Source organism: Meriones unguiculatus, chromosome 3, assembly GCF_030254825.1.
Source record: "Meriones unguiculatus strain TT.TT164.6M chromosome 3, Bangor_MerUng_6.1, whole genome shotgun sequence".
NCBI lineage: Eukaryota > Metazoa > Chordata > Mammalia > Rodentia > Muridae > Meriones > Meriones unguiculatus.
Genome location: NC_083351.1, coordinates 184,464,400 through 184,477,974, shown reverse-complemented (window position 1 = coordinate 184,477,974; position 13,575 = coordinate 184,464,400). Strand labels below are relative to the sequence as shown.

The 13,575-nt window shown below is 40.2% G+C and overlaps 1 protein-coding gene across 4 annotated transcripts in view; it reads left to right on the top strand.

Annotated features, from left to right (window-relative positions):
* Astn2 (astrotactin 2) overlaps nucleotides 1-13,575 on the top strand; it is a 995,804-nt gene that overhangs the window by 248,144 nt on the left and 734,085 nt on the right. The gene's annotated exons all lie outside the window — the stretch shown is intronic.

Below are 13,575 nucleotides of genomic sequence, written 5' to 3'. Positions count from 1 at the left end.
AAAATAACCCTGTTCATGCTCCAGGGTTTAATATATCTCATGTCTCCTGGGTCATTGTGGCACAGGGAAGCCCCGCTCTGATCAGTGATATATAAAGTGTTTTCAGTTTTTCATTATTCTGTATGTGTGTGTATGCGGTTTACCCCCCCCCCCAAAGAAAAACACGCTGAGCTCCTACCGAGAGAAATGCATGGGGCCTTGGGTGAAATCTTATTTATTCTTTGGAAGGCATGCAGTACAAAAATCATTTCTCTCTCTGCATAAATATGCATGAGGCTGCCTAGTCTTCCCTTCTCAGGAAGCACGGGAAGAAGGGAGAGAACCCGATGTGGCTGATGTCACAGTCCTGCCCATGACTGATGGCACCCCATTAATCAGGGGGAAACAGCAGCCTTGTGAACTGTGAAATCAGCAGACCCCTGAGAGCCCTGGAGGATGGTGGAGAGGGTACTCCATTTCACAGCTGGAAGGTGCCAGCATGGAGGAAGTAGGAAGGGACCCAGGCCCAGCAAGACAGGAGCACTCATGCCCCCTCTCAGGAGTCACAACCTCAAGTAAGTATTGCAGAGAAGCTGACTCTTGATTAAGGTAAGAGTGAGCTAGAAAGAAATGTACATGCAAAGGAGCATGTAGAATGATAATGATCTTTTCAACTAGTGCCATGTGCCTGCCGTCTAACTAGGCACCCATCTGCTGAGCCTCTGGGTTTGTACTATGCATTTTGTACTATGGATTGATTTTTTTTTAATTCAGTTATCATGTTCGTATCATCATGAGGGCCCATTTCACAGACCTATATAAAAAGAACATCAGAGAGATGCACTATTTTGAGCACTAAGATATGACAGAGCAGTGAAGGAACTCTGTCTGACCTAGAGCCTCTGTCCTGTATCTACGACATAACCTGCTCTGCAGGATGATGGCCTGGAAACAAAAATCACAGGAGGAGGAGAAGGAAGAGGAGGAGGAGGAAGGTTGCATATTCGGCAGTCATTTAAAAATGTGTGCTCCATCCACAGAAGCATAGCTCTGTGTTAAAACATGCTGAGGCCTACAGAGTAATTGATACTTCAGAGAAGCTCAAGGCTAGGTGAAGAAAACTGGATAAGAAGGGATGAGGAAAAATCTGAGTGTTGAAATGCACATATGGCTCTTGCAGAGGTCTGGAGTTATGTTCCCCAAACCCACAGAGAGCTGCCCGTTATTCCAGATCCATAGGATCCGTACATGAGCACAGGAACACAAACCCACTCTCATGTACACATAATTAAAAGCAAAAGTAAAATTGTAGAAAAGAAAGTTGGGTAAACACAATCAAAGCAATAACATTTCTCTTTGAGGGTGTGGACAAGGTGCCATCTTCACTCTTAATGTCAGCTTGAAGATTTGCTGCACATTTTATCTCCTGGAGCCTTCATCTCTGCATCCCCCATTCACATAAGCATGTCTACTTGTAAATCATTGTGATGATTAAATGAGATTGTTTCATCTAAGATGTTCTGAACAGTGCTCAGTGTAGAGTAAACAATCGGTTATTGACTGGGATCAAGGTGCTGGCATATGCATATGAAAAGTCGTTCCTCCCTCACTCAGGGTATGACATTGAAATATGCTGAGGGTGGCAAAGAGGACTTCCTCCAGGAGAGGGCATGTAACCTGAATCTTGAAGATTCATTCATCAGTTTTTCCAGGGACAGGAGTGGGGGTTGGGCAAAGATCCTATTTGGGAACAGAAAAGTAATGACAAATTGAAGAGCTATAAGAGCAGCAAAGTGGGAGAGATAAGGGGAACAGCAGAGGAAGGAAGAAGATGGGACCTTGGATTTTTGTCAGGAAGGAACTGGAGAGCCACTGGAAAATTACAACTAGGGAGTTCAATATGCAGCTATTTTTTATTCTTAGAAAGTTTTGGGCATAATAAGGGTAAGGAGAAAGAGATTGATGGCGGACCACAGGTAAGATGTAGATCAGAAGCACAGGTGTGTGTGCACCCACAGAAGGCACCACGGTGCTGATCTCCCACGAGGCTTGCTTGTGTATTCTTTAAAGCTCTTTTGCAGATCAGCCACTTGAATGAAGCACCCTGACCTGGGCCTAGGTTTTTGTGTTTATTAAGTGAGACTTAGTGTTTTCTGAGACATCATTTACTTCCTATAGACTATATAGAAGCCAAACAAGAAGGAAATGTGTAAAGGAAGGAGATAAAAAAAGGAAGAGGCAGGAGTCCAATCCAGTAAGTTCCTAAATGCTGATTGTCTACAGATCAAGGACAGACACAAGGGGGTATGAGGGGAAATCTGGAGCTGGGATGTAAGTACGAGGCAGTGAGGTCCCAGGTTTCTGTTCCCTGGATCAAAAAGTGATGGTGACAGACAAACATAGACGTTCTGATGTCCTTATGATGCATTTTTATTTGTTGAGGGATGGGGGCGAGCTACAGGATGAGGAAGAAAGAGCACTCAAGAAGGGAAATGAGAGAGCCCTCTCAGGAGCTGTGAGAATGACACTGATCCCTTCCGTGACACACATGACACGTTTCCATTTGTAGTAGCACATTACACTAGGAAACTGGTTCATTCTTACTTTTTACCACAAGGAAAATGGAATTGGCTGGGTCACTTCTCTTCAGGTTGACGGATATAGTTTTGGGGGAAAAATATGTTTAGAGAGAGACATATAATTACATATACATATATGTATGTATATGTATGTGTATATCCATATAGACTTACATTTCCTGTGATAAAAAGAGAGCTCCCTGATAACCAGAAGTTTACGGGTGTTCAAACATTTGCTATGCCTAGCCCTATGACTCTTTCATTGCAAAAACCAACCGTCACTGCACATTGGTTGGGGACATATAAAAAATGTCCTAGTTATATGCAATGATGATTCTAAACAATGTGCACTGTTAACAGTTCTCTCTACTGTAACTCTGAAGGAGCATCTGCCTCATCTATCACTAAACATAAAAAGAGAAATGAAAATAGGAGTGTGCTAGGCTACAGGCATCCTGTTTAAATCTAGAGCCAAATGTGGATGTGTGGCAGGCTGAGGAACTCTGTCTGCAATGTGTGTGTGTGTGTGTGTGTGTGTGTGTGTGTGTGTGTGTGTGTGTGTGTGTGTTTGAGAAAGAGACAGAGAGAGAATGCCATAGTGAGTCTGTGAGGCTCTGTACAGGCAAGCTAGGGTCTGACGCGTTGACTTCCCTCTTCCTTCTCCTGGCGCCTTTGTTGTTAGATTGTAATGGTGTAATGCATTAGAGCTTCAGCAGCTTGGACAAATGCTCTCATTCTTTTTCTGACACCATAGACCTAGATTCTTGCCCCTTGAGTTTTGTTATTCACAGGATATACTTGTTTCATATCAACTTATGCTCAAGAAGTTAGTGAGGAGCCGTGGGTAAGTTTCTTCTGATCGCTTCAATGTTGGTCCTTCATTCCGGAGTACAAAAAATTTGTCTTTATGACTTCAAGAAAAAAGCCCATGAGGACATTCCATCCACATTAGGAATATGGGCATTTCTGTAGTAATATCCAGATATTACATTTGTGAAATCTAAGTAGCCTTTCTCTCTGGCCTCTATCTTGTTTTATTCTGCCCACTTATAGATAGTGAGTACCAACTCTCCTTGTGACTCAAACCGGATGGTGGGTACAGAAGAGAGAGCAAAGTAGAGAAGTTCTGTGTTCATGGAACTTTCATTCTATTTGATATCATTGACCATTAATTACATAAGCCCTACCCTAGAAACCAGAATGCTGGGTGGTGGTGCTATGATGAGCAGGTAAAGAATAAGGAGGATCTGCAAATATATGCCTGAGAGGACGTCACAAGGCATCTCTTCCATGGTTGAAAGGGGTCTTATAGCAGGATGTAGCGTGGAGATGGAGTAGAGACAGAAAGGGGGAGAAATATAAATGGGGAGATGGGATACGTCACCGAAGTTTGGATTGCAGTTCCTCAGCAGTGATCATGCTAAGCTGAGATCTTGCTCCAGCTGTGAAGTGAAGCCACTACAGGGAGTGGAGCACATGAGGGACAAGATGCGATTCAGGCTCTGAAAGATCTCTCTTTCTGCTCAGGCATGTGTAAGAATTCAGGGAATGAGCAAGGAAGGTGGCAGGACAGCTGGAGGGCTGTTGCATGTCAGAGTGACAGTCCTCATCAGTACAAACACAGTGGTGATGGTGTCCTCTCCCAAAGTGGCATTGGCAATCTTCCCAGATAAAGGATGCCCAGTGGTGAAAATGTGGGCTCTGGGATTGGCATCTGAAAATAGCCAATTTGTTCATTCCTCTCCAGAGAAAGATATTTTAAAATATAGAGATCAAGTTTCAGATTTTGCCCTGAAATATTTGAAAACTAGGAGGCATCTTCAGTTCCCTGGGGAGAATATCTATATCTCACTAAGCTAGAGGTCCAGACATAAACAGGAAGAGCAGACACTGTTTCAAGCAATGAGCTATTCTAGGAATGTAACTGCCGAAGAAGTCAGACCTGGGCATCTTCCCCTGAAGAGCATGAAGCCGCTTTTGTGCTCTTGGTTTTATAGGATGATGTAACACGATGGTGGGAAGCGAGGCTGCTCTAGATCTATTCATATTTTCAAACCATCATTGTAGCATCAAGATGACGTATTTAACTCCTTGATTCCTCATCCTTGATCGATGAAGTAGGGATACTGACACAGAAAAGCTAGTTGTAAGCACTGAACAGGTTATAAAGCCCACACTCTTGCTTACCTATATGTTGTTTTCAACGCCGACTCTAGCATTTCGCTGTAATTGTATAGAATATGTGGCAGTGGCATTGTTAATGCGGCATGGAAGCTTTGTTGCATGTCAGTATTTCAGGTGTATCTGCATTACTGTGTTCCTTAGCTTTTGGGGCATTTGACTATAAAAACCATTGTGTGTGTGTGTGTGTGTGTCATGTTCTGGAATGCTCAGAATCTGCTTGGAAATACTAAGACCTCTACATATCATCATGAGTGTATATCATTCTTGCTTGTTCATTTTTATATGGTTTTATCTACTTCCTTTTTGCAACTGTACAGTTAAAAATTTATTATATGACCTGAAGAGATGGCTAAGAAGTTCAGAACATTGTTAAGTCTTGCAGAGGCGCTGGGTTCAATTCCTGTCACCCACATGGCAACTTCCAACAGCTTGTAATTCAAATTCTAGGGCATGTGATCTCTGGTCTCTGTGAGCACCAGGCCTGCACATGGTCTACATATGTGCATTCAGTCAAAACATTTAAACACACAAAATAAAATAAATAAGTCTAAAAATATTAAAATAAAAATCATTGTGTTATTTTCAATTATGAATTGCTACAATCATGTAGCAAAATAATGTAATAATACACATTTTATTCTTTCCATCTTATCATTAACAAAGTTATTTGTGGTAAATATCTTATTTTTTACAAATACAATATTAAATAATATAGCTAGTCATTTATGCTAATTTTATTACTCATTATGGTAAAAAATGTTTTCTACTCATTTGAATGCTTTGCTTTGTATTCATGCTAGTATCTAGAACTGTCCTGTGATTTTTAAACTTTATACATTTCTACCAACTATATAAAACTTTCACTTTCCTACATTCTTGATAACACATATCAGACAATTTATATTCTACAAATCTGTAGCATGTGAAATTAGAACGTCAATGTAGAGTTAATTTGCATGTCAGAGATTTCTAACAAGCTTAAACATTATTCTTATATTAAAATTTCTTTTTCGTGTCATTTCCTGATGCATAACTTTCACACATTTTTCTGATAGATTGCTTTTCTTGTTTCTTTCTTTAACTGCTTGGCAGAGATTCTCTATAATTAATGACAATTATCAAAATTTTAAAAGTTAATAGGTTATATATAAAAGTTATACTTTCTAGTATGAAACTTTTGATTTTTGTGATAAGAATCATTTCTAATTTCAGTATTTTTCTTGGTTGCTGCAGTTTCTACCTTATGTTTCTTGTGAAATTACTGATGGTATCTTCCACTTCCCTGATGTCTTAATGATGCTCTTCTGTCTTCTACATTTTTAAAAGTGTCATTCTTGGTCTTTAGCCACGGGATTTGTGGCGTGTCCTCGTGAGGTAGCTGCTTCTGTCTGCTTCCTAGTGTTCTTCTGTGCCTCACTGCTTCATAAAGGCGTTGTCATGAGGCAGGCTTCCCTGTATGACGAGCTCACATCTGAGCCCTCCCATTCTTCCCCAGGACTATTCGTCAGCTCTGCTCTGGTAACCCATTGCTTTTAGTTGTTTTAATTTTATAAGGTGTTGATATCACACAGGGCAGCACCTGCACATTGTTCTTTTTATATAAATCTATCAATTTTTATTTTTCTTTCCTCTCCTATGTGGATATTGGGATAAATCTGCATCTCATGAAAAGGCTTGCTGTGTTACAGATTGGCATTATATTGAATATGTAGTTTAATTTCCAAAATTCACAGATATTATCTGTGACATATTTCCTTATCTTGGCTTTCTTTTATGTTTGTGAATAGAGTTTTACATATTATTTATACACATACTACCATATAAATTGTATTTAATTCCTGTGAGTATCACTGCGTTTGTTACTGTAACAAATAATATCTTTCACTTTTATTACATTTCTTAATTATTGTTTTCTGGCTTATTCCAATACCATTCTCTCATTGATTTTTTTTTTAATCTAGGAGAAGTGATTCATTATTTGGATTCTTTATGCCTGTGTGTTTTAATTTCCATGTGAAAAAGCATGTAATTTGCCATTAATAGTTGTTTTGAAAGTCTGCATATATTGAATTTGAATTTTGTTTTTATCTTATAATTCATTTACAGGGTGCATCTCCCTTCAATTTAGAGTAAAAATCATGACAGGAGATGTCATTGTCTTGTAACTGATTTTAAAAGCAACATTCCCAAATTTAATCAGTATTGTAGAAGTGTTCCTATAGATTTATAAGGAGGTAACCAGATGGGAGAGCTTAGGAAAGGTTTGTCGTAAATAAATTTTCTTTTGGTTTTAATGAAACCAAACAAAACGAAAACAAATATGGCTGAGTGTTTAGGTTTCTGAGTTGCTGTTTCTGAATCATGTGAGATGATGAATTTTCTCTGTCAGCCTGATTACAATGTGTGTTTTTTAGGTCAATCGGTTTGTAAACCATCATTGTATTTTCTACCACTGTTACCAGGTCTGACACTGAGTCATCCACCTCCGCAAGTGGAGGCTTGCACAGTCTTCTGTCTGAGCCTGCACTCCTGCCTTTCTTAACCATTTTGTCTAGGTAACTGTTTAACCAAATGGATGCAACTTAGCATCCATTTGAGGAATTTCACTGCCATCAGTAGAAATTCTGACTATTCATCATGGTCTCATTTGACAATGGCTTCCGTGATATTGTCACATGTGTGGTGTGTAGCTATGTGATGATAAAATGTAAGCATGTGTCCGCATGCATCTCTGAATCCTTCCTTCATCTTAATTTCAAATGTGAGTTTTAGAAATTTTTTTGGAACACATTTCTGAATACTGTTGATTTTATATTTGTTTATCCCTGCTTCTAAAATTAGCTCCTCATTTGTCAGTGCTCTTCTTATCATCAACTGTCAGCTTCCTATATCCTTTGTCACTCACTGTGCTTTTTTTAAATTTCTTGAGGTAAGTTCTCAGCTCACTCATTCTCTGTTCTTCCTTACACTCTATGTGTTGCTCTAACTTCTGTTTAGTCTTCCTTGATCTTTTGTTGCTGAGTTTGGCTATGTTGTGTTAATATTTTTATTTTTTTTAGTAAGCAGTTTTCAATATTCTTTGTTGTTTTCTTTTAAACAATTAATTACCTGAAACACTTTTACTTAACATTTCTAAGTTTTTAAAAGCCCAAGTCATTGACATTAATTTTATTTGAACCCTAGCAATCAGTTGTTAATTGTGAGGCTCCTTTTTCACCCTGAGTTTGAAGCTAAACTTTGTAGCTGTGCTTTAGAAATAGCATGTTTTCTAAATATTCAACATGCTTTTTAATTAAAAACCATTGGTTCTACCTAGTAATTTTACTGAATACATTTCAAAATCTAATCTTACACTTTCAGTTTCATTACTATTGTTGTTTTCAAGACACATGTGGGAAAAAAACTAATTCATAACTGTCAATTTAGTTTATTTCTATCAAGTTTTACTTTGACCCTCCCTCCCAATAGTTTTGTAGGAATTTTGGATGGCTACCCATTGCATTACCTTTAATTTTGAAACAATAATGCTATCGTTTTATTGTCTACAATTCTCCTTGCTTTCTTTTAGTTGCAATGTTTCTGGCAAAGCTCTCATCTTTTTCTTGCTTCATTGTTGCAGGAGTGAAGTCTAGTAAAACAGTGTGAAGGGATCTTAAGAAACAGGATTCAAGCTTTGAGAAAATATGATGATCGTCCATAGTAACTGCAAATGTGTAATGCAACTTGATGTAACCTGTTTTGTTCCCCGGCCAGGTCACTTCAGGCAATGGACTTAGAAGTGGCCAGTGTATAACATGAGCAAAGATTCCTAAGGTCTCCCATGGACCCCAAACCTTTCTCACTGCGCAGCCATCCGTTTCAATACAGCCTTCAGCACTTAGTAGGTATACTCCATGGCTGAATTGCCAAATGAAGTCATCTGGCAGGTTTCTATCATCTCAGAAGTGCTTGGACTGACTGAGCCCACACTTGCATTCACAAGGCTCTTTCCAGTTTACATTCTCTTTGGGGCTTCAAGGGATGCTGGTACAGACATAAGAAACATTTTCTTCCACATACTGTCATGAGTTTCTGAGGAACAGATCAGGCAATGCCTACAAATTGGCAATGTCCTCTCTGGCATTTGAAGGTCAACCCATATAATAAAATTTCCTAAGTTGCACGAAGTCTAAGTATATTCTCGTGAGTTTTTTTTTTTTTATGCATATTCCCATGTAACTTTCACCCATGTTGACAAATGCACCTCCCAAGATAGCAGCCATTGGCTATGTGTGACTAAACGTAAACTTCTCCTTATCACATGAGGTGTATTTGAAGAGGTCAATATCTACCTGTGCCTACAGTGTTACCAAATGCTTACTGTATGCTAAACATATCAGCTTGTAAGCAATGTCGCAGTCACCGATTTTTAGTGGACAGCTAGGTGGTAGAGCATTCCGACTTCTCTAAAGTTCCTTTTATACCCTCCTAGACAGTATCTACCCCACAGCCCCAGGCAGCCTGACTTCTTTCAGCATCAGCTGATTCACACACCCTCTAGATGTGTGAACCTTTTACTGGCTTCTTTTCACTCAGTATATCAACTATGAAATTCATCTGTGTTATTGTTCTAGATACTGACACTATATTTGGTCTGATTGCTGAGTATTATTCATATATGATATATTTATTAAAAATATGCACATTCTTCCTTCAACACTTCCCGACCTTTGTGACACATTGCTATAAGCCAGGCATTAGTCTAATCTTTTACTCAGGTCATTTTCCCCCAAATTCTGCCCTTTGAGAAATCCTTATATTCCTTCAGGAGATAGAGAAATTTAAGCTCTCTTCATTGAGTTGCCTTGATAGGCCAGAACTCAGGGAGGTGGCTCTCTTTGGCGCTTAGGTCCTAGACAGGACAGTGATCTCATTTGTCCTCTGTCAGATATTTCTCACCCGCAGGCATTAGATTGTACTAAAGAAACTGATTATGTGCTTTCCCCTTTTCTTGTTTTGCTTTTGTTTCTGGTTTCATTTAACTTAATTTTCTCTGCAAAACCCTAACACAATCAGACATTATTGCAAAGTCTGGGCTCTTGGATGTTGCAAGGAGCTACATCTTTGAAGATGTCAGGAACACAGGATGGTGAGTAAGCCGGAACCAAACTGTGCTCTGTCCTCCTGCGGAGCAGAGGCAGAGTGCAGAACTGGGCTTCACTCCTTTGGAAAAGCACAGCAGAGTCTGATGTGCACAAGGAGATATAGTACCGCTCTCTGAGAGAGCGAGCGTTCCTGTGTGGGAAGAGCAGGATGTTGCCCCCCCCCCAGGCCAATGTGGGAGGTGGGACAAGGCTGAGCACAGTCCTGCCCTGCAGCCTTTCACCTGCTCCTCTCCACAGGGATCCTCTTGCCCTTCAAATTCACCTGAAAGTTTAGCAATCTGTTTGAGCCTCTGCAGAGATGTCATTTCTTTTTTTTAAAAAATACTACCCTCCCATCTTCCTGTTTTCTGTTTTAAACAGCAACCACCTTCCCTGAAAACTTTGCACCTTGGCCTCATCTTTCTCATTAGTGCTCTGCTTTATGTGACAGAGATTGTGTCTCACTTACTGTCCTCTGTCCCTCATTAGAAGGCAAGCTTTTTGCACAAAGGAATTTGTCTTTCTTCTCCATTAAATGCCAAGTGCCAACAAGTGTGCCATCAAAAAGTAGAAACTCCATCAAAATTAATGAATGACTATATAAAGCCTAAATTATGTGGCTGGCTGGCCCTGAGGTCATCTAAGGGGATTTCTGTAGAGACAAGATGCTAATGTTGTATCCACATTGTATTTGGAGCAGCTAGAAGATAGTGTTTTTTGGAATCCAAGGGGAAAAAAAGTGGCATAGTAGTTGTCTCCTACTCTGTGACAAGTTCGGTCTCATCACTGTTAAATATCTACCCTGATATCTGTATGCTTCGGATTTACCATCAGTTTTCATACTTACACAGTGCGTTTTACCTATGAATTATTAGCACACCTGTGCCACAAATGAGATAACTGACGTGCACAAGACTCCTGAAGCAAGACAGGCCACAGCAGGATTTCCAACTTGAAACAGCCTAATTCCCAGTTTGTTCCCCTTCTTGAGACCAACATGACCACTAAGTGGCATTCTGTGTGCCCTATTCCCCAGAACTTTGTTCCCTGTAAGTTTGCTGCTTAAATCCCTCTTCTGTCTACTAGGTGGTGGGAAGGGGTGGGGTGAGTTTGCTTCTTCAGGAGAGAAATTAGGAACAGCCTCTAGATTACCACCGGGGTTGGCCTGGCCATGTCTGGCACAACCAATGCACTGCAAATAGTAGGGTGTTGCCATGAGCTCTGCCAAGAACTAGCTCTGTTCAAGGTGGTGCTGGCAACTCTTAGGCCTTCTATACAGTGGCCCCTTTCTGCTGCATCATCCTGCTGTTTGGGGAAATAGCGTGGGCTATTCTTTTTCAGTTCTGTGTTTTAATAATTAATACCTTCTACTTAGAAGTTTATTCGAGAACAATCAAAAGCAACTGAGAACTAAGCTGTAAAGTTTTAGCTGAAGTGAAAAAATCAGGGAGACAACTATAAATAAACTCTGAACACATATGCCTCTCCCCCACCTTTTGATTCACATACAACTATAAATGTTTGATACAGCATTTTACTTATTTATAATCCTGTCACAGCAAACAGAAAGGTTTGGACTATGTTCTCCTCCCCACAGCAAACAACTGTACTTGGTAGACAGAAAGACCCCCTGGGTAGAAAATGAATGAGATTTTCCCACCTCCCTTTTCCTTTGTATTTTCCCTTAGGCAGGAAGGATTTAGCTATGCTCTAATTCCCCCATTAGCAACCGCTATTTATAGGCACTACTGTTTATTGAACACTTATTCTCTGCCTGGCAGTTGATGCAGTTGGTGATTTCCTGTAATATTATCTTAATTCTCTGAATTTCCAAGTAGTCATTGTTACTCCCATCTTACAGCTGATGATACAAAGGCTTAGACAGGATGTCTATTGTCCAAATTCACATCCTATGTCCAGCAAAGGATGGACAGAGGCAAAACTAAAAGCTACACTTGTCACTCTTTAAACATTAATTTCCTCATTAATTATGAGTTAGGTTGTATGAACTTCACTAAGTGAAATTGTCAGTATTAGAGTGTGCGAGAATGACACGTACATCAGTGTACTACATTAATATCGTGGGTGAAAAGAAAAAGTACTGTGGCGTGTTATTCATGAGGCTTTGATTCAGTTGGACAATAATAAAGACTGCACATGGTCTTTTAAAAGATTTGTTTATTTCATTTATAAGTATGAGTGTTTTCCCTGCGTGTATGTCCGTACACCGTGCACATGCCTGATTACCTCAGAGGCCAGAGAAGGTCGTTGGGTCCTCTGGAGCTAGAGTTATGAACTGTTGTAAGCTACCATGTGGACGTTGTGAACTGAACCCAGTTCCTCTGGAAGATCAGTCACTGGATTTAATTGCTGCGCCGTCACGTCTCTCTGGTCCTAAAATGTATGTCTTAATATAGGCATTGTTTTCCCACATTATCAAGGTATTTTTGCAGTGACTGAGGGTTTCCAGTCTTCCTGGCATCCTTAATGTGATGTCCCTGGATCAGTTTCTGAAACATATCTGCGGGTTTTCCACAGTGTTTGTGCCCTAAATAGTTTTTAAAGAAGATACTACATTTTGATTGGCTAATGGGGTTGGGGGTGGGAGGAGTGCTCAGGAAGCCCCACCCCACCTCTAACTGATGACCTTTTGGCATTCCAGGACTGCGAGGTGAGGAAAAGTCAGTTTTCTTCAAGTGTATGGCCCTTAATAATTTGTCTTGCTCTTAGGAGGAAGAGCATATATCTATGCATACTTGGGCAGTACTAATTTGACTCAGTGGCTTATAAAAAGAGGACCGAAAGCGGGAGGAAGGTCATGGAGGTTTGGCAGCACTTGAAAGGGGAAGTGGGGGTGGGTATTATTAAAAAATACTGTATACATGTATGAAATTATCAAGGAATAAATAAAGTAATACTAACAACAAAGCAGTACTCCATTTTAGTAAACGCCAGGGGCGCACAATGCTTGTCTCATGAGTCGGCAGCCCTCACGTTTCCACTAGTTGCCCTTCAGGTGATCTGACCATAAGACACCACATCACGCACTGGTTTGTGGAAGCGAAGCTATGGATAAAGCTTTCATTCCCTTTAACTTTAAGTTCTCCTCTATGCCCATGACACTTTCTATCATTTTTCAGATGGTCTTATTTATCAAGTAGCTATTTCTGCGGTGCTCTTAACGCCACCATCTTAGCCCTGCCTATCAGCCTCTAGCTCCACCATCTATTCAGTTGGTTCTTCCCAGCAGCACTGAGAGACGGGGGACTAAGGGGCAGAAACACTGTGAGACCAGTGTTGAAGTGAAGACGTCAGGCGAGGAAGTGGATTATTGATCAGTATCAATGGGCTGTACACTGCCCCATGATTAGAGTTTCATTCTCCTCTGAGCCTAGCACGTATATCTTTCTAAGATGTAAATCACTTCTTTCTCTTCTCTAAAAAATGGGGATTAGGATAGCTCCTATATAAGGAGCTTAGCTTTAGTAAGATAGATGTGAGTCCGACTGTCCCTTCCCCAGAAGAAGGCATAGGTTGATCACCAATCCTGTTAACTGTCTGTTACACTCCTACTCAGTGTTATAGTATTTAACTTGATATAGATCACTTTTTAGAACACAACGTCTTTAAAAATAATGTTAATTTTCTTTAGCGATGTGGGCCATGGCAAGCTGACCGTTTTCCAGTGGCTAATACCACATCTGTACATA